Source organism: Notolepis coatsorum (assembly GCF_963971535.1).
Source record: "Notolepis coatsorum genome assembly, chromosome: 12".
In the NCBI taxonomy this organism is placed as follows: domain Eukaryota; kingdom Metazoa; phylum Chordata; class Actinopteri; order Aulopiformes; family Paralepididae; genus Notolepis; species Notolepis coatsorum.
The window spans coordinates 21,256,739-21,281,550 of NC_140176.1; positions in this window are offsets into that span (position 1 = coordinate 21,256,739).

A 24,812-nucleotide genomic window follows, 5' to 3' on the forward strand; every position below is an offset into this window, starting at 1 on the left:
TATTGGGTTATGTTTATATATTTATTTATTTATTGGGTTGTTGTGGGAGTATTGGTGTTCTGGGTTGTTTGGTATAATGTGTGTAGGAAATGGCAAATGATTTTATGTGTAGCACCTGTTTAGTCTTGTTAATTTAATTATGTGTGGCACCTGTGGAGGGGGAGGAGTCCAGGTGTTCATGAGGGCTGCGTGCCCAAGGAAGTTGGTTCTTGCCCTGCATCAGTTACGATGAAGGTGACTGAGGGAAGCGCCGTGAGTGTTTGTTAGTCTGTTTGTCTCTGTGTCGGGGCTTCACCAGATAAAGGTTGCTAAAATGAGTAACTAGGGAAGTGCCGCGCAGTAAGTGTCGTCTATCAATATGACGTTATTGTGGAGCGCATCTGATAGACCAGGTAGTACTTTGTTATTTTGTTAGTTTGCTTATGTCACCTGTTTTTTAATTTTATTTTCTGCACCTTGGATGCTGTGCAATAAAACAACACCAACATATTTTATTCCGACTACGCCATCATTTGTGTGAGTTTGGAGGGGAGAGAAAAAGGACCCCACAATTTATTTATAAAAAACTAAATATATATATATATTTCTTTTTTTGTATAAGGAAGTTGCATTGTTCATTTCAATACCTGTAATAGTACAGTAGTCCACGCGCACATGTGTATTCAGTTAAGTTGGAATATGACTGTAATACAAACAGTTCAGTTTGTCAGGTGCAACACAGATGACAGTGTTTACATCTGTCTGCTTGAGAAAATACCATGTTCTGCAATAAAAATGATTGAAGTGAGATGAACAGACTGAACTTTATTTTATTAGATAAAACATATTGACAAGGTTTTACTTTGCAGTTGAAAAAAGGTAATAAATCGCAATATATTGCAATATTAACACTTTAATCGCCATGGGTTAAATTCATAATTTACCATCCCTTGCCAGCTCTATTTGTCTATGGAGAAGTTCCCCTTCTTTGCAGGGCTATAACTTTTTAAATTCTATTGCTAAATTGCCATTATTATGGCCCATTCAATGTCCTATATGTATTGTTCAGGGTGTAGCAACGTTAAACTTTTTCATTCACATATTCATACTAAAATATGGTCTAAAGTATAAGTATGTTTTTATCGTTTTCTGCAGCTTTCTTCAGAACGTGATTTATAGCCCTAAATGCATTATATTGATGATCAAATACAGTTTGGTAGGAATCTGTGCGAGATAAAAAGTTTCAACTGGACGTACTTCTAGAAGTTTCTACGCATCATCTGATGTTGACCGGATGGGCGGGGGATCGTTTATAATTCCGTGGGCAGCGTTAGATGATTCATCCAGAGTGGGTAATATGTTCATCAGATCAGTTAGTATAGAATACGTTAGAAAATAACGCTGAATCTTACCGTGGCTTCCTCGCGCCGCTGGCAGATGAGCGTGGAACAGATTTTTTTCTATTATGGGATGTAGAAATGCCCGATCCATTTCCAGGTTGTATAATAGTATATACGTCCAAATCATGTTGTTTATCGAGTTATTGGTAACGGATTGCTATCCGTTGTGTCTAGCTCGAGTCCTGGGACTATTAACGAGTGATCGGACCGAATTGGAATGAGCACCAGTTTCCATTTCCTGTTCCGCTCTGGGCGATCCGCCGATCGGTCACCAGATGGCGCTCCTGAACCGTTGGAGAGTTGAGAGGGGATCAACAGTAGATCTCAAGTCTCCGGGGGAGAAATATGATTTCGATCACAGATTTTTTAAATATTGATATCAAAGACGTGGTACGGCATCTTTGGCAGAATGAGCATGGCGGGGAATGACGTGGTACAGCGTTTTTGGCGACCATAGTGTTAATGAATACGTTCTGTATTGATCGATCTATGGTGTGATATGAATCTCGGCCCTGTACCGGGCCCATCGGGGTTAAGGGTGAAGGAGGTCTGACGACCATTCCCTGAAGGACCTGACAGGGCCATGCCATGTGAGAATTTGACATAAAATGGTAAATGGTACATTTATATAGCGCTTTTATCCATAATGCTTTACAATTTTTTTCTCACATTCACCCATTCACTCACACATTCACACACTAACGGCGGAGGCAACCATGCAAGGTGCCAACCTGCTCATCGGGAGCAATTAGGCGTTAAGTGTCTTGCTCAAGGACACTTCGACACATGAGCCACTGTTGCTGTGAGGATTCGCCTGTCCCTGGACCTTTTTCCTGTGTTTTCCCTGTCTACTCTCCTCAACAGCCCCCACCCTTGTGATGATTTACTCTCCTCTACTCTTCACCAGCCCCTTGGACATCCTTGATCCTCTACCTTCACGCACCTGTTGGGAGTTTGCAATCACCTCGGGAGAGTACATAGGTTGCAGACTCCCCTCCAGTCCTTGTCGGGTCGTTCTGTGTTCTGGACTCTGTATCTGTATCTGTGTTCACTCTGTGTTCATGGAGTTCTGTACGTTACCATCCTGTACGTTACCATCACCTGCCGCTTCTCCGGCGTGAGACGACGTGCCAGCCATCTCCACCTGTCGCCGTTTGCCTGGAGTGGGACACCGTCTTCGCTCTCTAATTCTCTACGGGAGGTTTTCCAGTGTTCCCACTCCAGACGTCAAGCCGGCTCGTCATCGTTCCCGATTCCACGGGAGGACGGCGTATGCCCATCCCGTTCCCCTTGGACCCAGGCTCGTCGTCGCTCCCTAGTATTCCACGGGAGGACTGCGTGTTCCCATCCCGGTCCCCTGGGACCCCCTTTGTTCTGCGCTGCCCGTCTGCAGCATCCGAAGAGGAGGAGGAGGATCCCCGTGCCAGGCCTCCGCCGTCGGGACCCTGTCCCCGTGCCAGGCCTCCGCCGTCGGGCCCCTGTTCCCGTGCCAGGCCTCCGCCGTCGGAACCCTGTCCTCATCCCTGTAAGCAGCTCTGGCCCTCGCCCTGTCCAAGGCCTTAACCCTGTTCTCTGTCCCTGTCTCCAGCCCGCCTCTCCGGGCTTCTGTCCCTGTCCCCCTCTCCAGTGCCCCTGTTCCTGGCCCTGACACTTAGCCCTGGTCCTTAGCCCTGGCCCTTAGCCTTAGTCCCTTAGCCTGTTCTCCTCTTAAAGGCACAGTGCCGCATTTTCCATATTTCCTTGACTCTAGTGTTTTTGTGTTTTCCCTTAAAGGGACTGTGCCGTTTTTTGTTCTATAATAAAGATTTGCCCTGTTTTGGCTTACTCTCATACCTGTCTTGTGTTGTGCGATTGGGGTCGGTTACAAACCATAACTGTTGCCCCCATACTGAAATCAAAACAACTGTAATTTGCCATTTTAATAAATTGTTAATAGATAATTCACAAAGTTAGTTAATGAGTTATTAATGACTTGTTAAATGTTTGTTAAGAGTTGGTTAATGATTTAAGACTATAACTTATAAATAGTTAATAGATCATGAACAAGCTATTAGTAAACTACTTACTAATGACTTAAGTATTTGTTAACAGTTGATTAACAACTTTAAGTACAAGTAAACCCTCTCTGCTGCCAACTCCTACTATTCTAGATATTATGCTCAACATCCAGCATATTGTTATTAAATGAGGAATAGTTGCAACTTTAGAATAACGTCCCGTAAAGATCTATAACTCATAAACATGGTATTATTAAATATATTAACTGAGTTTTCACAAATCAATTGATAATAATTAGTTACTAATGTACTAATGCAAAACATCATTTGTAAACATTAGTAAATGAGGAATAGTTGCAACTTTAGAATAACACCCCAATAAGGTCTATAAACTATTCTTACTATTAGTCTTAAATATATTTACTTTTAAATAATGATTTGTTGGCTGTAGTAAGTGGCTGACTAGAGAAGAGGGCTCTGGTGCTGGGTGGCTGTAGTAGGTGGCTGACAAGAGAAGAGGGCTCTGGTGCTGGGTGGCTGTAGTAGGTGGCTGACTAGAGAAGAGGGCTCTGATATTGCCTTTTCCACTACTGATGATGTTCGAACAGTAGGAGGAGTTGGCAGCAGAGAGGGTTTACTTGTAATGAAAATGGTTAATCAACTATTAACTATTGACACATCATGAGTAATTTGTTTCAAAATAGCTTGTTCATGATCTATTGAACTATTTACAAGGCATCGTTTTAACCAACTAACAAACATTTAAGTCAATAACTACAGTAACAGTTTGTGAATGATCTATTAACTATCTATACAGCATAGTTATTTGAAAGTGTTACCAAACATTTTCTGACTCCATCACATATCCATACACTCATCCCAAGGCCTCTTCTCCCCAGAATCAACCTGCACTGTTACAAGTGAGTCAGGTGTCACTGCTTTGTCGCCCCACAGAGTGCAGCGCTGTGACCAGATAAGGAACAAAGACACTGTAATAATATTTCTCCAGTCCTGTACTTCCGTGGTGCCATTCATGCGTGATGTAGTTATGGCTGAGGACGGCACTTTTTCTGCCGTGTGACTGTTTGCTCCGGCTGCGCCGTGTGGCCCCCGGGGCCCCTGACTGGCTGTTAAATAAAACCTATAGTGCCCAGGTGGGCACAGTTAACAGCACACCCACACACACACACACACAGATCACACACACACAGCACATGCACACACGTCCAGGAGTACACACATTCACACATATATCAGAGAGGTACACACACACACACACACACACACACACACACACACACACACAGACAAATTACTCTCTTACAATCTTTCATGAAATAAACACACACACACGCAACTGGACAGAAACACATATGCAAATGTACATAAACAATGTAATCCCTGAGGCACGACGGTAGGCAGGTGCACACAAACACGGCAAGCAAGTAACATCAGAAAAAATACACACACACACACACACACACACACACACACACACACACACACACACACACACACACACACACACACACACACACACACACACACACCCACAGCGGCCGGCGGGGCGGTCCCGCCCTCTGGAGTTCTGGGCACCGAGCTATTAGTCTTATTTACCTTTAATGTGACAGAGACAGAGAACGCCACACACCAGCCCTTTATTACAAAACCTGTGGCCTTGAGACATTGGGGACCATGCATCACTCTCTCTCGCTCGCTCCCTCTCTCTTTCCTTCTCTTTCTCCATCTGTCCCGGGCCTTTCAGCGGCAAGGAGATACATTGTTTTGAGTCTACGTGGAGGCCCCTGGAAGTGAACCCCCCCCCCCCCCCCCAACCCTCTCCATCTCCCCCCATAACTCACTTAAAGGTGGCACTGCAGAGTCAACACATGGAAGAGGTTTAATTGGAAAGCGTTAAAGGGGAGGTGAGGCTGTTTATTGTCTGCCTCCGGGGGGTGGGGGGGGGGGGGGGGGGGGTGGCAGAGGGATGGAGATGCTGAATAAAAAAGGAGCTATAGGACATGCAGATGTCTGGCCAGAGGGGGTGTGTAAGCTAACTCTGAGTTACAAGTGAAGTGTAGCAGAGAGAGAGAGAGACGCCACCCCCCAACCTGTGTTACTGTAACCTCAAACTCTTTCATTTATTTGTCCCTATAGGCTGCTTGCTTTAGTAGCTATTTTTTATTTATTTTTTCTTCTGGGCCGGGTGTGTCTGTTGAGCCAGGCTGGATGGAGTGCTGGTATTTACTCTGTTTCTGTGTTTAATTGTACTGACAAGTATGTTGTTATCTTATATTTTACCTTTCTCATTTGTGTACCTGCTTACAGTAGGCTCATTGTTTTTTATTTTGTGTGTGTGTGTGCGTGTGTGTGTGAATGTGTATGTATATTGTATATTTATGTGTATTTTACTGTACTGTATTGTATTTCTATGTTCAGGACCCCAGGAAGGCTAAAGGCACACCTAGGTGCTTTTAATGGGGATCCTTAAATAAACATAAACACCCTCCACCCACAATATTTTGCCCACACCCACACCTTAGTTGTTCGATGTTTGATGAAAATCACTCACAACATTTTTGGAAATTCATCTTCATTTTAATGTAAATTTGCAAATAGTGGTGGGGGGCTTTATTTACCTCAACTCACTTGTCCATCTGAGCCTCTCTGTAATTTCTGGGCCTTTATGTGGGACGGGCCTTTATGATGGCTTTTTATTTAATTTTTTATTAATGGTATTATAGGCTAGGCTGCTGCGTGAGGTCTCTCCACTGAGGGCAATGTTAGGGTTAATGTAAGGGTTAGGTTAAGGGTAGGGTTAATGTACAGGTTAGCTTACGGTTAGAGTTAATGCAAGGGTTACACCAATTTTATTCCTTATTCTCACCCAGGCTAAATAATTTATCAAGGCAGTTCCAGAGAAGGTGAGAGGAAATCAATGGTCCTAAACACCCTCCCCTCCCCACACACACAACCACAGGATTAAGGGAGCAGGAAAGCTTGGGGCTATGGTGTGCGTGCGTGCGTGTGTGTGTGTGTGTTTGTCTGTGTGTATTATGTGCATGTGTGTGTGTTGGACTTTTGTGTGTGTGCTTACTTGCATGCATGTATGAGTATGTAAGCATGTGAGTGTGTGTCTGTGCTTACTTGCATGCACGTACCTGTATGAGTATGTAAGTATGCGTGTGTGTGTTTGTTTGTCTGTCTGTGTGTACAGTATTATGTGTGTGTGTGTGTGTTGTACTTTTGTATGAGTGTGTGTGTGTGTGTGTGTGTGTGTGTGTGTGTGTGTGTGTGTGTGTGTGTGTGTGTGTGTGTGTGGAACTAACTCAAAAGCCTTGGTAGAAATTGCTGATATAGAATTTGTCCTGGAAAGTAATGCACAGGCGACAGGGTAGAATATAGGAGCGATTAAGGACTTCCACAACAGTCATTCACAGTAGCTATTCTCCCTGGCAGTGTGTGTGTGTGTGTGTGTGTGTGTGTGTGTGTGTGTGTGTGTGCGTGCATGCGTGCATACAGAGATTGTCCTCAGAATTGACAATAACGGTAGTCGTCGTTCTTGTTCACGGAGATAACTGCTTATGAAGATAGGCTAACTACCATAATGTTGTTGTTGTTGTTGCTATTCCTTTTTTGGTAAAGGGAAATTCCACCCCAACATTAAACCCATTTACGAGGTTGAGGCACAACTGATTTCAATCTCTCCGTGTGGCTGATCACCACAGCAACCTTTGCACAGATACATCAGGTGGTGGAAGGTGCTTATTCAGTAGAGCCAGGCGTCACAAATAGTATGTATTTCCAGACAGCTCGACTGTCTCTCTCTCTCTCTCTCTCGATCAGCGTCCCACTCTCTCGGGTAACGAAATAACCAGAAGTGAGTGCTCAGCCCCTACCCTCCTTGTGTTTGCATGCTCAGAAGCTGGAGCATGCATAGTTTCTTAGGACCATAAGCTAACTCTGGCCTGATTATATGTACAGTATAGAGCAGTATATATATATATACAGTATATAATTTTACTCTGTGGTAAAGCAACCGTTCTACAAATACAAAAGAGACCCAGAGTTCCTCTTTTATGAAATACAAAAGAACATGTTGGACTCACTCAGGGATGCCATACAGCCAATCATGTCGTTTGGCCCCGGCCCAGTCTGAGCTTCCCAGAGATAATTAGTTGGGTGCTTACTGGGCTGAAAACATCACCATTCTGAAACAACACATGATGCTTCACAACCCAAGTACCAGTGTGTGTGTTTCTCAATGTGAGTTTGTGTGCACATGCGTCTTGGTGCCTTGAACAGGCGGCTGAGTGGATGTCCTTGAAAAATACATCTACAAGATGCTTGTCACGTGCAGCAGTCCCCTCATATTTGTAAGTCTTTGTGCAACAAGAACACACATACACACGCGCACATGCACACACACACACCATGCTTCCCTCAAGGCTTGTTACCAAACCTGATGGAAATATCTTCCCTTCCAATAAATCCTCGTAAAGAGATAAACCAATCTCTATTAAAAAGGTCTCAATGGCAGCGGTCCGGGCGATACGGCATCACCTCGAGGCGTTGTCTCTATAGAGATAACCCCCGCTTTTATACCGCGGTGTCACTGACGTTGTCCCGGGGTTTTGGCACTCGATCAAGGGAGCGGTGCCACGTGCGATAAGCGCATCGCATTTGGTTTACAAGAGACGCGCGGAGGCATCGGCGGCGAACGCAACACGGTCACAGCGATTTAGTTTCACGGATTAGTTTCACCCCCCCCCCCCCCCCTACTGTGGCCAGCGTGCAGGCTCAGACACCAGAACTGTCCGCGACCTCCCCCCTTTCAAAAAGAGTTCTAACAGTGGCAACGCTTCAAGGATTTCATCTCCAAAACCTAAAGGTGCTAGAGATAACAATTTTAATGTAGAGTAATCATTTTAAAAATTATTATACATCCACAGAGCTTTTAGAAAGGTGCGGAATAAAAGTATTGCTTTGAATGAATGTTTGGCGGGTCCAAAATGAATGTTGTTGTTTACATGTTTCCCCATACTTCCAATTTCCCCACGTGGAATGCACCTGATTAGATCAATTACATGCTAGTGCGACATTTAGTGGCTGAACAATATCCCGTTTGAACAAATAATTGTTACTTGAAAGTCATTACTCCATAGTATCAGGTGATTTCTTCCTCAAATGTGTTATTATTTTGTAAATAATCACCCCCTCCACCCTCAACCACCCAAAATGGTGGACATTGCATTTTTTATTTGGAATCTTCATTATGGAGCTTTCGGTAGTTGCAATGATGTTGGCAACATTGTACAACAAAAGGGCGCTCCCACAACTGCAATCTTTAACGATAGGATCGGATGCCCCACACTTTTCTAACTGGCTACCTCTTTTTTCATGGATATCCTGCCCCGTTTTAAGTTAAATACATTTTCAGAAAACACACCAATGAACACTTTCTAATAGGACACTTTGTGCAAAGACAGATTGACTCAAGCCTCCTTTGGACCCTTTCTGTTTCTGCATATGGGACCATTTTATAGCGGATACTGTATTCACAGGGATTACACTTACAGCAGGAAAGTGGGAAGCAGTTTTAGCCAACAGTGTGAAAGCTTCACCGTTCATTTGGTAAAGTCTGAGGTAATCTGCCTGCAACAGTTTGCAATTGCTTTTAGTCTTTGTCCCCATTATTCCTTTATCTATGTCTTTATATTTTATTATGTCTTATGGATAACGTGTAAACTCATTCTTTGATTATATCAATGTTTATTATTAACTTGCTGAATAATCTGTATGTCTCAGCGGCATTGGAAATGAGTGTGACTTCAATTGTCCTTTCGAGAATAAATAAAGGTTTGAAATTAAATTAAATGAAAAAGAAACAACGGCGACAGTACTTCACGCAGTTTCCTCAAAGCTGTCGGATGTTTGTAAAAACATGTCCGTCTTATTTAGTAGAAGTTTAGAAGACAAGGAGCACCTCATTGTGCGTCCCCCCGCCACCCCCTCAAAACGGTATCTGTACCCGCTAAACCCTGGAGACTGAAGCATCAGTCAGTATTCATGATCTATTTCCATTCGGATGGGGCTCATTAGGATTAATGTGTCCCGCCGCGGGGCTCGCTGTCCCCTAATGTGGCCCATCCACCGGCGTGGAGCTCTGGAGAAATGACAGCTAGAGGACCGGCTCTGATTGTGATAGTCCTCTTATCTCCTCCGCCACTGTCGTCAGGGGGAGAGGAAGGGAGGTTTCGGAAGAGAGGGGCAAGAGTGAGAGAGAGATAGAGGGAGGGAAAGGAGGTGAGGGAGGAAATGATGGATGAAGAGAGATGAATAGGGGGACAGAGAGAGATAGATGGGAGGGAGAGAGAGGGAGGCAATAGGGAGTGTGAGAGAGAGAGGGATGGAGGAGGGAGGCATGGAGAGAAGGAGCGAGTCGGGGGATATTGAGAGAGATAGAGGGGGAGGGGGAGAAAGGGATTGAGAGTCTCAGGGGAATAGAGAGAAAGAGGATGAGGGGGCAGAGTTCAACAGTAAATGTATGTAAGCCGGTACAGAGCTCCCCAGCGAGTCAGATGGAGACAACGAGGGCTCCAGAAAGTTGGACAGTAACTTAATTAGCGACTTATTAAATTATAGTCTAAAGCAATTGATATTCTGCCCGGCAGCTAATGCAATCATATTTTGCATTTCATTTATTTATTTATTTCACCCCCCCCCCCCCCCCACCTGTTGTGACTCTTTGTTTATAGTTTATAAATATATATATATATATATATATTAAACTTTTTATTATTTATTTATTATTTCCATAGAGTGACCATCCCCTCCTGTCTGTGGTCATAATCAAAGCTTTATAGGTTTGTTTTTTCTTTGCCGTGGTCACTTTTTATTTATTTTTTATTTTTTTAATCTGATTTCACGTTGAAAGCCTCGTCCAATTATCTGCCATCATCCTCCCTCACAGCTCACTGGGCCTTAAGGGTTTCATTATTGCTAATTTTTATTATTCCCCTTTATTTATTTGTTTACAAATAACTTTACTTCAGCTGGTGGCGGGCGCACGCACACACACACACACACAAACACACACGCATACATACATGCATGCATGCGCAAAGCGATAAGCATAAATAGGAAGTAATCTGGTGAGAACTGAAACATGTGAAACGTCATTGATTTATTCTCCCCTGTGTAATCAAATGAACCACGTTCAGGATGATTCAGCGGGGCTCCACGGTGCTGCTGGAAACACCGTTGATGTCGATTAAAGATTCCTCTCTTCTCCTAATTAAGAGTTCTTGCCCAAAAAACCTTGATACGTGCTGTTAGGGCTGTAGGCCAGCCGGAGAAAAGCAGACCTTCCCCAGTGAAAAGTATAATCTAATCTAATCCAACGCTTAAGCAATGCAGCGTTTAACTATCTCACTGTATCTCCTGTGAATGCAGCTTGGAGGCTTGGTTATACAACATGGGTGTAAGACATGTAAGCTTGATAGCCTACGTGGTTTGCTTAGCTGGCAAGTCATGCTGTTGTCTGGCCCGGGGGGCAGGATGGTTAACAGAAGTCATGCTGTTGTCTGGCCCGGGGGGCAGGATGGTTAACAGAAGTCATGCTGTTGTCTGGCCCGGGGGGCAGGATGGTTAACAGAAGTCATGGTGTTGTCTGGCCCCTGAGAGCACCACCGGGGGGCAGGATGGTTAACAGAAGTCATGGTGTTGTCTGGCCCCTGAGAGCACCACTGGGGGGCAGGATGGTTAACAGAAGTCATGCTGTTGTCTGGCCCGTGAGAGCACCACTGGGGGGCAGGACGGTTAACAGAAGTCATGCTGTTGTCTGGCCCGTGAGAGCACCACTGGGGGGCAGGATGGTTAACAGAAGTCATGCTGTTGTCTGGCCCCTGAGAGCACCACTGGGGGGCAGGATGGTTAACAGAAGTCATGCTGTTGTCTGGCCCCTGAGAGCACCACCGGGGGGCAGGACGGTTAACAGAAGTCATGCTGTTGTCTGGGAGTTACTTATGGCATGGCCGAGTGAGTTGGTGACAGTCATGGAGGTGCTTTTTATCTAAAAATAATAATAATTAAAGTGAGTCATCTATATCGACCTTCAGCTCTATAAGATGGTCGAGGGCAGGCCATCTTTCAAAAAAGCTCAGACGATGGACATAATTTAAATAGCCAAGTGCCAATAAATGATATGCCACCGTTAATTCTGAGCCTCGATAGCAAGAATGGCTCTTTCTACTACTTTTGAATTCATTGTTGAGTTCCTCCCAACTGTAAAGGTAGAATCTGTAATGCTGTCAAACAGTGACCTCTAGGCAAGAGCCCATGCTTGGTGTTGTACTTTGTTAAATATGTTTTCTGTTTTGGTCTGATGTGTGGGTTACCTTATTATACTGTGCATTTATCCAGACCTCTCTTGGCAGAAGTGTGGCCAGCAGTAGCATACCTTCCCCCCATCCCCACTCAACTCCAACCCACACATCAAAGCAAAGCAAAAAAAGAAAAAAATACAAAGCGCAATACCAAGCGAGGCTCTTTTGTGTAGAGATCACCTGACAGCATTGCAGATAAACAAGCAAAAGCAAGCAAACACATTTTCAATGGTTGTTTTTCTTCCGGCTAGATCAGAAGAATAGTTCCATGTTTAACACTTTGAGTGCCAGGGACGCGTTTTGTCGTTGGTTCATGCCGCCAGTTGAGTGCCACCAACGCTATATAGCGTTTTTTATGTCGTAATTTTTTTTATTAGCGATTTGAATTCATATTATTTCATCAATCGAGCCTCACGCTAGTGTTGCAGACTCTCTCTGAGCTCAATTGGGAAAATACCGCCCCCTATCGTCTCTCCCTGTGTAACTGCACCCCATTGGTTTAGACTGATGAAGGGGGGGGGGGGGGGGGGGGGGGGCAGTTTCCTCATGTTACTCTCCGGCGAGGCATCTGAAGAGACCCAAGTTGATCGACGACCCTCAGAACAGCGTGGATTATGTATTTCCAGTACCCAACGCTGAATCAATAAACGCGATCGATATTTGGAAAGGTCGATCAGGAATTGGAATAATCTTTTTGGATAACATCTGATCTCAGGTAAGCAATTTATTTTACCAGTCTTGGGGTAATCAGATCTGTTTTGACCTCAACGTGTTATATCAACGTGTCCCATATGTGTGTGTGTGGCTGTGAGTGTGTGCTCGCTGATCAGGGAATGAGAGAATATATTTTTCAGATCGCTTCTATAGCGTGCATAAGTACACATATACTATCGATAATCTAGCGTTTATTTGAAAACGATTCATAAATAGGCCGAAAAATGACAGTTTTTTGTGTATGCCAGAATATTCCAGTAAAGGGCGATTATCACGGAATCTATATATTTTCCTGAAAAACAAGGGCTTTTCAAAATGCTATAAAACGGAAATTAACCGATTAAAAAACAATCCGTCTCGACAATGTTGACTGCAAACGACGGGCAGATTAGACACATAGCCATAATTTAAGACAGAGATTATGCGTTTAGAGCACTATCATTGAAGTGGGTGGTGGCACCCAACGATAAATAGTGCACGCCACGCTGGCAATCAAAGTGTTAATCAAATTCTTTGTTCACTTATAAGGAAACTGCACATTTTGGTGGCCAAATAAAGAAATCGTGGCGCCGGGTGGTTGTGTGCTTTGCCATGTTTTTTAATCTTTGCCACATCAATAAACACTGTCATGGTCATTAACTGGCAACGTGTGTCCAATCTTTATTTTCTTATAAAAAAAATTATTCTCACACCTGGATACTGATTTCACAGGGTGTCAGAACTGAGTACAAGAGGCTGGTCACAACATGTCTCTCTGCTGAACCATTTTGAAAAAGTGTGACTGCAGTTACCCCTCCCTCCACGCCTTCACTCCGGTGAGCACCGCATCGGACGCATCGGCGATGTCGACGCGAGTGAACCCTCATCCAGAAAGGCTGGTGTCTTGTGACCTTGTATAACAGAGATATGGCGGGAGAGAAAATCGACCCTCCGCCAGGTTCTTTCAGACCTAAACGGACAGAGTATTGTGGGGATCTCCCTCCAAAATAGGAGGGAGGTGAGCATATCAAGGTTTGAAGCCGCTGTAAAACACTATAAACACACACCTGTGACAACTAATCTGATCACCAATGTATTGAATGCGTGGACATAATACCCTGCCATAGTATCAGAAAGCTAATGTTATGCTAGCAGGCATTATGGTCACTAGTGTTGCATAAGGTTTGCAAACAGTGATGATCTAACAGTATGTTATCCAGTCTGTATCCAAGGTGGCTAATCAGCCGTCTAATTTCTCGATTAAATATGCTCTATACATTGTCACTGACAGCCTGTTGTGTGGTACTTTATCGGCATCCTGCACTTTTTTTCATGAATATCTTTACTACAACAACACTGAGCTGGGTCCATTTCTGTTTATTATTATTTATCTTTTTTTGAGTGACAGTAGTCATCTGCTGCTTGACAAACTGTCAGTGAGCGTGATTTTTTTATGATGCAACACTACCAACTATAATGCCTGCTAGCATAACATTAGCTTTTGTTGTATCTGTTAATGATACTATGTACTAGCGTTGTTATCTAACCAGACAGGGGCGGATTTAGGATTGTAGGAGATCCGGGGATTAGCCCAGACCGGATCTTTTTTTACTTCGACACCACAACCTTTAACTTATACCACCACCTTAAAGCGGACAAAAGGCACTAGAGAACACTTAAATTCTTTTTTTTATAATTTTTTTTTATCCACTTTTTCTCCCATTTTTCTATATTTTTCTCCCATCCCAATTTCATATCATCCAATTCAACCCTCCCCTGTCACGAACGCTGTTTCTTGCCTCCCACAAGCTGGCTGCAATGTGGACTAAGTCATACATAGCACAAGTCCCCTCCGGTACTTGAGGTAACAGCAGTCACATCTTTTCACCTGCGCAGCTCGATCTCTCAGTGGCGAGGAGTAACGCGTGGGAGGCTCACGCTGCCCCCGACACTTCCTGATTCTACTGCGCAGGCGCACCAACCGACCTGTAGGAGTCGCTGTCCACAACGCCCGATCCCCACCCATCAGTTTCCCACCCCCTAATACGGCCAATGTGTATTAGTACGGACGACCAGCTAAACTGAAAGCAAATGTGGAGCGCTGGGCTCGAACAGGCAAGCCCAGCGTCTCCAGATTTCGTGGCGAGCGCCTTGCCCACTACGCCACGTAGCCGCCCGAGAACACTTAAATTCTTATACACTGTTTGTATAGCACCTTTCATACAAGAATTGCAGCTCAAAGTGCTTCACAGCAGTACAAAAAGACAGGCATAAAATTAGCACAACATTGGCAGATCAAGAGCAATGCATAAAGTGCAGACATAAAGCATAAAATAGATAGCAGTAAAATAGACAAAGTCAAGACAAAGTAAGACATAGAACATTAAATCACATCGTTTTTCATATTAGGATCTAAGATCTAGGGTTAACTCGCCGAACGTTGAGCGCCAGGACCCCCGAAAACCAGAGTATAGTCGGGTTTTCATCGTTGTTTCTTTTATTCAATATTTCCATTCATAAAGACATGCCGGCAGCCTGTGCTATCACTGGGGATGGGTCTGAGATCTCAAAAGTCCAATACCGCCACCTAACACCTTGCGGCCGCTATTGCACTCCATTTGAAACGATGTGGCTTGGTGTCTGTCATTTTGGAAATGACACCAGACCACCCTGAAACTACACTCATATTCACGACGGTATAAAACGGAAATGTATGGATGGAAAAATGATCTGTTTTTTCCATCTTGACCGGAAGAAACTCAATGACAATCAACTATATTATTAGATCCATAGCTATAATATATAATATAGCTTTAGGCCTGCAAACACAGCCACGTATCCCCATGTTAAAAGGCGCTGGCCTTTCAACAGTAACAGTAAACAGCGCCATCTGGCGCTGAAAGTGTTAATATGCATCTTTGTTTACGGTTTGATTATCACTGATACAAAGTAAATTAGTGCAGTGCAATAAAATAGTTAGTAAAATAGAATAAAATAATGCAATAGTGCATTGCAATAAAATAGTTATCATCGTATTTTTTCGGGAGGCAGGTAAGGAGTCGAGTCGGCTTGAGATAAAGGCATGGATCTGGTTTTCAGCGTCCTTTTAATTTATAAATGGCCGTACTTTAGCTATGTTTCTAAGGTGGAAGAATTATGTTTTTGTCAACTTGTTGATTGTGATTTAAAGCTTAGGTCTGAGTCTACCATAACACCAAGACTTAACTCACTCAAATAGTTAGCATCTGGATAGACTACAGATGGAAATTAGCTTCTGCTAAATCTGGTGCAAACATATTTTCATGTAACAATGATTAATTGTAAAAAAAATAGATAAATAAAAATAAATAGATTCAGGGCTTTTCAGAAAACATTCGGGGCTTGAGCCCAAGTAGCCACCCCCTAGCCCCGCCCCTGACCAGACATATACTCTTGTTAAGAACGGGATGTCCAGACAAGCGCTCCTGACTTCTTGCAAGTTTATTAACAAAAGCAAAACAATGGATGCTTCTTAAAAAACACTTGCTGTCATTCAAAAACACTGCAACAACTATTTAAGGTCTGAATCAGCGTTCTCCAAACTAATCTAACAAAAATGTCCGCTGATCGTATCCCGTCTTTGGCAATGTGGATATAGCTCATTTTTCACCGATGGGGCAGCCCGTCCGACGTCTCTTTCCGTCTTCTCACGCCTTTCTCACTGATCTGTCGTCGTCGTTCGAACCCACCATATTTATAATGAATCATGAGCCGGCTCGATGACATCATTTTCATAGCGACGTCATCTTTGCCGGTCCAATCAACATCAAGCCCTTGATATATGATATATATAACCCCCATGAATCTGGGGACCTCCTCCAGCAAATGGCTACATTAACCACATCTTGTAATATAGGTCAAATCCACTTGAATTAATCTTTAGTTTACTACAATATACCAATAGTATTCTTTATATATTATAATTTATAATATTATTATTCTTGGGAAGAAGGATTATTTTATTATTGTTCAAATATAATTCATAGATAAATCATAAAGGATTACTCCTTAACTGTTCTAAAAGCACTGTATACCACGGCCTCTTGTGGCCTATAGCTTAGATAATTCTGCTAGCAGCACGTAATTGACCAATCAGTGTTGTGTCTTTTGCTCTGGCCGGTCAGCACTAAAAGCAGGAGGTAGGCCAAATGCACAGCCATTAAGTCTGCAGACTCTGCAGGCATCTCACCCTGTAATTAAGCTGCATTTTAAATACCGGACTAACCTGGCGTGACATTTGAAAAGCGTGACCCTCATTCAAATATTCTCCAAATACTTCCCTTCCATAAATTACTCATAAATATTCTCCCCTGCAATCTTACCCCCTCAGTTATTCCACAACAAGCCCAGGTGTCTTCCCAATTTCATTTTTAATAGAGCGTAATACATTGCTCCAGGCTGCCTCGTAGCACAGGGACTCATAGTAGCCCCTGGTCCGTATTTAAAGTCAAGCGAGGCCAGTAGCCTCGGGCTGTTTCACACCTGAAGGCCACGGGGCTTTCAACCCAACGGTTACTCGTGTACCTTGGACTCGTCAGGAGACCCGGCTGGTGAACTTCTTGGTGCGATTTTAATGAGACGCGCTGTGCACCTCGGGGGCTCCAGTGGTCCAATTGGACTAATGACTTATTTACGCTGTGGATTCTTAAAGTGGGCGAAGTTACCCCTTAAAGGGACACGCCCCCCCCCCCCCCCCCCAAACAATAAAGGCGATTTAGTATGTCCATAATCTCAGTTTTGGAAGTATTAAGTACAGCTCATCTTGTTACTGACAGATTGTAGTTGTAGGATATGTGTAGTAGTGGGATATGTGTGAGATGGCGAGAATAAATCAGCTTCATTTTTGGGGTGGAGTGTTCCTTTTAACACTTTCGCGGCCACTGGGATGAGTCTAATTAATCTCAAGAGGACCGGGGAATGTAAATAGACGTGGGGCTGTTTGTAGAGCTAAATCTATACTTTATAGTATTGCTATATGTCCATTCTCATTGTGAATTGAGACCATAAACCGTCCCTTCAAAATGGCTTAAAGAAAAAAAAAATCATCAATACGTTCTCATTTTATTGCGCCGTGAATATAAGCATTATACCAGATTTCGTCTAGTAGATTTCCTGGAAGCCGAGATAATGGGCTAATAGCTAATAACGTTAAATCCAATGGCATTTCGGTTATAGATACGCTCCAGTTAAAACTCAAACTGCATATGATCGGCACGATCCTCACTCATGTATGCATGAAAGGGGGGGGGGGGGACGTCGTTTCTGATTATTGATTACCAATAACCGCGTTAGCCTCATAGGCCGAACGCCTGGATGGCTATCAAAACAAGGCCCGATCGGGATGTACTTTACGTGAAAAAGATCTTACCGTGGTCCGGTGGGATCCCCCCCTGAGTATTTCCCCGTTATCGATCGCCATCTGGTAGATCGATATGTCCATTGGCTGATGATAAATCCCCTTATTGCATGGTGAAATCTGCGATGCAAAACGTAATCCAAGCTACAGGCTGCAGATCCAGAATCGAGCTAACATAAAACTCCATTGAAAGTAAAAAAAGTGTCCACCGTTCGGCCACAGGGAACACTGCATTAACGCAATAGAGCCCCAAAGAGGATCTGGCCGGTATTGCACCTTCTCGAATTCAAAGAGTAGGGTATATCTGCAGTGCCACTCGGCGACCTTGAATAGGTTATTAAAATGGAATAAAAGCAATAACTACTTGCCACGTATTTATCCGTGCCTCTGTCCACAACGGGTGGAATCGAAACACGGATATATATGTTGTTCGTCCCCATTGTGTTAAGGGGTACCTACGCCCAATTTAAGAATTCACACATGTTATTCCTATATGACTGTCTACTGACCACAAACAACTCCATGCCAAACCAAAAAACAGAGTGCAAAACTCTGGAGCTGCTCCATAGACAATGCATTGTGGAATATGGTATATAGATGACACTGAGAACACCCAGGGGAATGTTCTAGAGTTCATAGGTAAAACATTTCTTTCAGAACTGAGAACACTAATTGAATAAAGTTCATTAGGGTATAAAAAAAGAAAACAAACATTCTGTGAGTGTTCTTTGTAGCCTTTCTGACATAATTGTACAGAATAAAGGTCTCTTTCTTTCACGAGTGGAGTTTTTCAATACTGAAACTTATTTTTTTTATTAGGATCAAATGCAAAGAATATATATAACTATTTCAGACAAATGCAATTCAATTCTGTTTATTGTGACATAGACACGTAGGCAGTCTATTCTGGGACCTCGTCATTATCAGGATTTGTTATTTCCAAGACCTTTGTGACTGCAGTTTCCATAGCACCTTGTGTTACTTCCAACTGTGACATGTTGTAGGCGTCTCATTAGAAACACAGGTTCACCGGCGCGTCATTAGCGAAACACTCGATACTCGACCTTGAAAAGTAAGAAGTGTTTGACCTCAACATGGCTCGGTGGAAGACGGTGTGTCCTCCAGAGCCCCGGGATGAAGATTTGCCTTTTTAATAATTCAGTAAGACGTTCTGATCATCATGCTTGGAGACTTAATGGAGAAAAGGGGTTTGTATACTGGCTTATGACCACCACGTAGTACAGGTTCAGCTTCCATAGCAACCACGGCTGTGAGTGCAGACACACACACACACACGTTCACCTGTTTCTTCCACCAGCTTTTTTTGCACTTTTCACTCCTGATTTCGTCAGTGCGACTCTAATATGGGTTCTATTAGCACTTCTCCATGGCACCTTTCCCTTTTAATATCTTACCACAGTAGAGTGGCTGGACCTTCTCAAAGTGACCCTAAGAAACATTTCTCACCGAACCGACCCTCTGCTGCCTCCCTACCTCCCTACCTATCACATTGATGGGAATTAGGTGCCACTCCTTTGGTCCTGCCTGTCTCCTTCCCTAATTGCCGTTTGATATTCCGCTGCTATCATTTCGATGAGGGGGGGTGGGGGGGGGACAGGGCGGGTGCCATTTTGCGTGGCTCCTGTAAAAGGAAGGGTAGCGTGTCACTCAGTTTGACGTTCTGTAATGTGTTTTGAGTTACAGACATTTCTGAGATGTTCCTCCCTCCCGACCCGACCCGCCTGTCAGTGAGTGAACTGTCCGTCTTTTCTCCCTCGTTTGGGGCGGGGGGCTGAGATTCCATTTAGCCACTCCATCCATCAGCGAGACGGCAACCTCTCGAACCCTTCAGTTAACTGCCGACTGGTTTCCTGGACGTCCAAAGTGGATTTGCTGGCATTTACACCCCCTCCCCCCCGTCCCCCAAAGAAACAACAACAACAACAACAACAACAACAACAACAACAACAACAACAACAACAGACAAGTAAGGTTTACCACAACACTGCAGAGATATGAAATGGACAAACTTCAAGGATACTTGATATTTTCACAAGAAATTCAAAGCTGTCCAACGGGACGCAATCTTCCATGTGCAGTACGGTAATAATGGAGGTTTTGCAGAGAAAAGTTAGCATGTTTCACCCCACACCGTTCAGACTTCTGGTTCTAGCTTGTAGTTTTCACATGCCAGTCATTTAGAAATTGCATTCTGTGAAAATGCAGAGAGAATATCAAATAAATGTTGACTAAAATGTGCCGACCCCATCCTTACACCATGACGTCCTGTGCTCCTCGTGGCGCACAGTCATAAAGTAATCGGGGTTCCGCTTGCGTTTGCCAGGCAATTTTATGCTGTGGAACAAGGCTGGGGAGAACTTCCCTGTTTGCCTTGTCCATATTTGTATTATTTGTTCCACCATTATCAAAATGTATCCCGATTTAAAGAGCCTTCTCGGGTAAGTTCATCTACATAATGTTATTTATTGTCCCCCCGCCGCGCCGGCTTCAAGGACTTCGAGAGCCATAATTTTCTCTCATTGTATATCATATACAAATTCATTACTGTGGGGAGAGAGAGGGGGAGCCAAGGACAACCCTAAATATAAAAAAGGTCGGAGTCAACACTAGAATACCAATGAAGGAGAGCTTTCTTTTAATCATTTAATTCTCACGGTTGTTCTTTTTTTCTATCCTTGGACGTTGAAGGTCCAAACGAACCTATAAAAAGGTCAGAATCTATGGAGGGGCCGACGGTTCTGACGTGGAAGGTTGGATGTTTTTTTCTTTTTGGTTGCATGAGAAGCACAGGTGAGAATAAGAATGACGTCTGTGCTCCTTTTTCGTTTCTCTTTTTCTGCCATGTTTCTGTCAGCGATCGGCTCCATTAAGAGATCCCGACGGGACCTGTCAATGTCTGCCTCGGCTCGGCGTTGCGGAGGAAACCCACTTTGCCTCACTCACTCCGTTGTATGGATGGGAAGACGGCATGTGCGCACGTCAGTAAACGCACATGAACACACCCACCTGCAACCCTTGCACCCCTCTCTCTCTCTCTCTCTCTCTCTCTCCTATATCTATCTCTCATCTCTTTCTCTCCTCTCCCCTCTCTCTCATCTCTTTTCTCTCTCTCCTCTCTCTCTCTCTCCTCTCTCTCTATCCTTATCCTCTCGGTAGCTATTTTCAGCGCATGTGTCACGCAGACATACTTAAAGGAAGCTGACGGCCTTATAATCAAGCCCCGTTGGGCTGCTCGTAAAAGAAGAGGATGGCACGGGACACTACCGGCTCATCGGTCTGAAGGGTGGGTTCCAGGAAAAGCTGCAGAGGGAAGGAGTTTCCAGGAAAGACGTATCAGTAAAAACCTGCTTGTTTTGCATTCAGACCCACTGCACGACGCATGAGCTGGAAACCGTCAGAGTTGGTTATAATTGATTTGCAACACGTAGTAATAACGTGTCCAGACACACTAGGTCAGGAGTGATGCCATGTATGTTTTTTGTATTTTTGGGTAGTTGGTGTAGGTAGTCAGGAGTAGGTTTTTATTTCACTTGTATAGTTAGATAATCTATTCCCTATTGAGTCTCAGTTCATTCCTTTTTTTTATCTACTTTTTCTCCCATTTTCTATTTTTCTCCCATCCCAATTTCATATCGTCCAATTCTACCCTCCCCTGTCTCGAACGCTGTTAGGCCATGCCTCCCACAAGCCGGCTGCAATGTGGACTAAGCCTTACATCACGTGTCCCTTCCGGTACTCGAGGAAGCAGCAGTCACATCTTTTCACCTGCACAGCGCGATCTCTCAGTGTCGGGGGTCTGCGTTTGGAGGGCACGCTGCCCCCGTCGCTTCCTGATTCTGCTGCACAGGCGCACCAACCGACCTGTAGGAGTCGCTGTCCACAACGTCCGATCCCCACCCATCAGCTTCCCACCCCCTAATACTGCCAATTGTATTAGTATGAACGACCAGCCAAGCTGATAGCAATGCGGAGAGCTGGGCTCGAACCCAGCGTCTCCTGCATTGGTGGTGAGTGCCTTGCCCACTGCACCACCTAGCCGCCAAGCTCAGTTCATTCCTTTGGCATCATTCTAGCCCTATTTCTTACTTACCAATGATGATGTTGATCGGTCAAGTTCTTTCTCAGCACAATCCATGCTGTTCCTCATACTGGCTCCGGATAGTTAGCAACAAACCAAGGCAAAGTCAATGTTAAAACTATTTACAGTGTGTTGAGTAGGGTTAGGGTTTAACCCTTACACTGAAGAACCAGAAGTCCATTTAGAAATCTTTTGGACAGTATTTGTAGTTGTGAAGTTAATCTAAATCAGGATTTGGAGTGTGAATGTAATACAGTATAGCACAAGAAATGACTCAACTTCGTTAGACAATAACGTTTGAAAACATTGTTCCTCTGAAAACTTAAAACGGACTTATATGGTTTTTCGTCTGAGGCACTCAAGACGATGAAAGAAAGAAAGAAAATATCATAGAGCTGTATTATTATTATCATCAAGTGAGTAACAAGTAGCATAACTAGTAACGTAACTAATTACTTTGATACAATATAGGAGTAATAAGTAACTAATTACACTTCCTGCGTAACTTGGCCAATGCTGGTATTAGGTCAGTAACCCTCAACCCTGAATCATTCATGAAACATCTAGGCCTATCTGTTGTTTTAAAATATTTCATGAATGCCTGATGGACCAACACTACATGTACAGTATGTTCATGAACTCATAAACCATGTGTAGAATCAGTGGGTGTAGAATCAGTGGGTGCAGTGATAGAATCAGTGCAGTAAGTTATGTTTGCATATTTATGCTTCCTGTTTATTATTACCTTTATTTAGCCAGATAAAACATTAAAAGAACAGGTTTCTTATTTACAATATCGATCTGGTCCAAGAAGCCCCAACAGGAATACACAAACAAATAAAAAATTATATATTAATAATAAAATAAAAACACAGTTATTAAGAATCATACACATAAACACATTTTTGTTTATTTGCCCAGCAGTATTTGCAAGTCACAGCTATTTAATGTTAACACATTACCACTGGAGGCAATGCATGGCAAAACGCTTAAGTCATCAAACCGTGCCTGAACCAATAAGCATGCCATGTATATTTCATTACTAGATAATCGAGGAATGAGATTACGATTTTAACCGCAATGTGTCATACTGTATGTGTCTCTCCGGATGCATCTGGATTGGCTGGTGGGAAATTATATATGCGGTGACTATAACCACGGCAGCGCTGCCACCTCCCGAACGCCACTGTCTTTGTTTTGGACTTCTTTAGGAAACCATTACTGACTTACAATTACAAACTCAAAGCACTCTCCCTCTCTCTGTCTCTTTCCATGATCAGATCAGCATGACGAAATGGCGGACTGCTAAATCCTAGGGATTTAAACTCATCTGAATAGCCGCCAGCCATTTCATATGAGATTTTCTGACAGCGAAGGGATGGGAAGAGTTTCAGAGAGGCTTGCAATTTCTCAGATCAGTGCTTGTGCTAGATGCTGCCAGTCTACTGAATACGCTGCCTATTAAAACCCCTGCATGGCTTTCTGACCAGCATGCTTATGTGAAAAAAGAAAATCTATACATATTGACAAAGAGAGAGATGATTTCTCTTTTGCCTTCAACAAAATGTGTCTCTTCAAGGGTGTCTTTGAAAGGAATAGATCTTCACATAATGGTTAAACGCAGGGCTCAACATAAGCACTGGCCAGACGGTGTATTTGCAATCCAACCGTCTCAGTCCCTCAGATATAGCTCAGCCTCCCTCGCTTCTACCCCCAAGTCCAGCCTCTGCAGTTCCAGGGACAGAGCCTTCTTCTGGGCAAAAGCTCTGGAACTCGCTACCCGAAGACATTACGGACACAGTATCTATTTTCCACTACCTATAATAAAACTCATGTACACATTTAAAAGCACAAGCATGCATGGCAATCATGTAGACATTTAAAACACAGGCATTCATGACAACAGTCACATCATTAGTTTAACCATTCATTATATTCAGAATAAATGGCAATTATGGTTAGTCTTGGTGGCATAGTTCTACTATTTAGGGGTGCTCCCAACTGCAAGAAAGGTTAAAGTATAACAACTTACACAGAAGATTAAGCATAACAGCATACAGAAACTGAACGGATCTCTATCCATGGTGCTGAAATACTTGCCAGAATAAATGGGATAAAAGGTGTTTTTACTGCTCTCTGGCATTACATGCAAACATTAGGCATTGTGAATCTGAGAGATGTAGATGGATTTTTATTGTCATGTTAAGAGAGAGAAATGTGTGGCTTTATTTTAATTGTGTCATACCTTGACTTTTGCTGAAACAATGTCATATGGTTGCATATCAAAATACATTAAATAATAAGTAACCTGGCTCACTACTGAGCAAGGCGGTGGAGAGAAGGAGACGCACACAGGTGTCATGTGAACCATGGCAAAAATAGCTGGGAATATATTTTTGTTTCCCACACAACAGTTTAGAGGAATTAATGTCCTCAATTCTAATGATCTAATCCAGCATTTCCCAAAATGGGTCGCCGACCTGTTTTTATTGGGTCGCCAATAAAAAGAAGAAAAAAAAGATTATATATTTTTTTTTATAAAAAAGCTGTAGATGTGTTGATTCAGTTTGGCACCACATACTTATAGGCCGTATGGTGGCTAGAAAACGATTATCGTTCCCACCTCGGCGAATTACACAATTTTCACTCTGGGTGAAAGTTCGATTGGTGTAGATTTAGGAACAAAAAGTTCTCAAACTTTACAACAATGTATTGGTTGATCGGCGAAAACGCAGCCCGGAGCCGACAGACGAGAGCCATGTGCCACGACGTGCGTTGCTTAATCTCTTAAACCCGGAGCCCTATTTTCTGAAAATCTGCCTAAAATACATACCTAAGTAAATGGAAGATTGCTCCACTTCT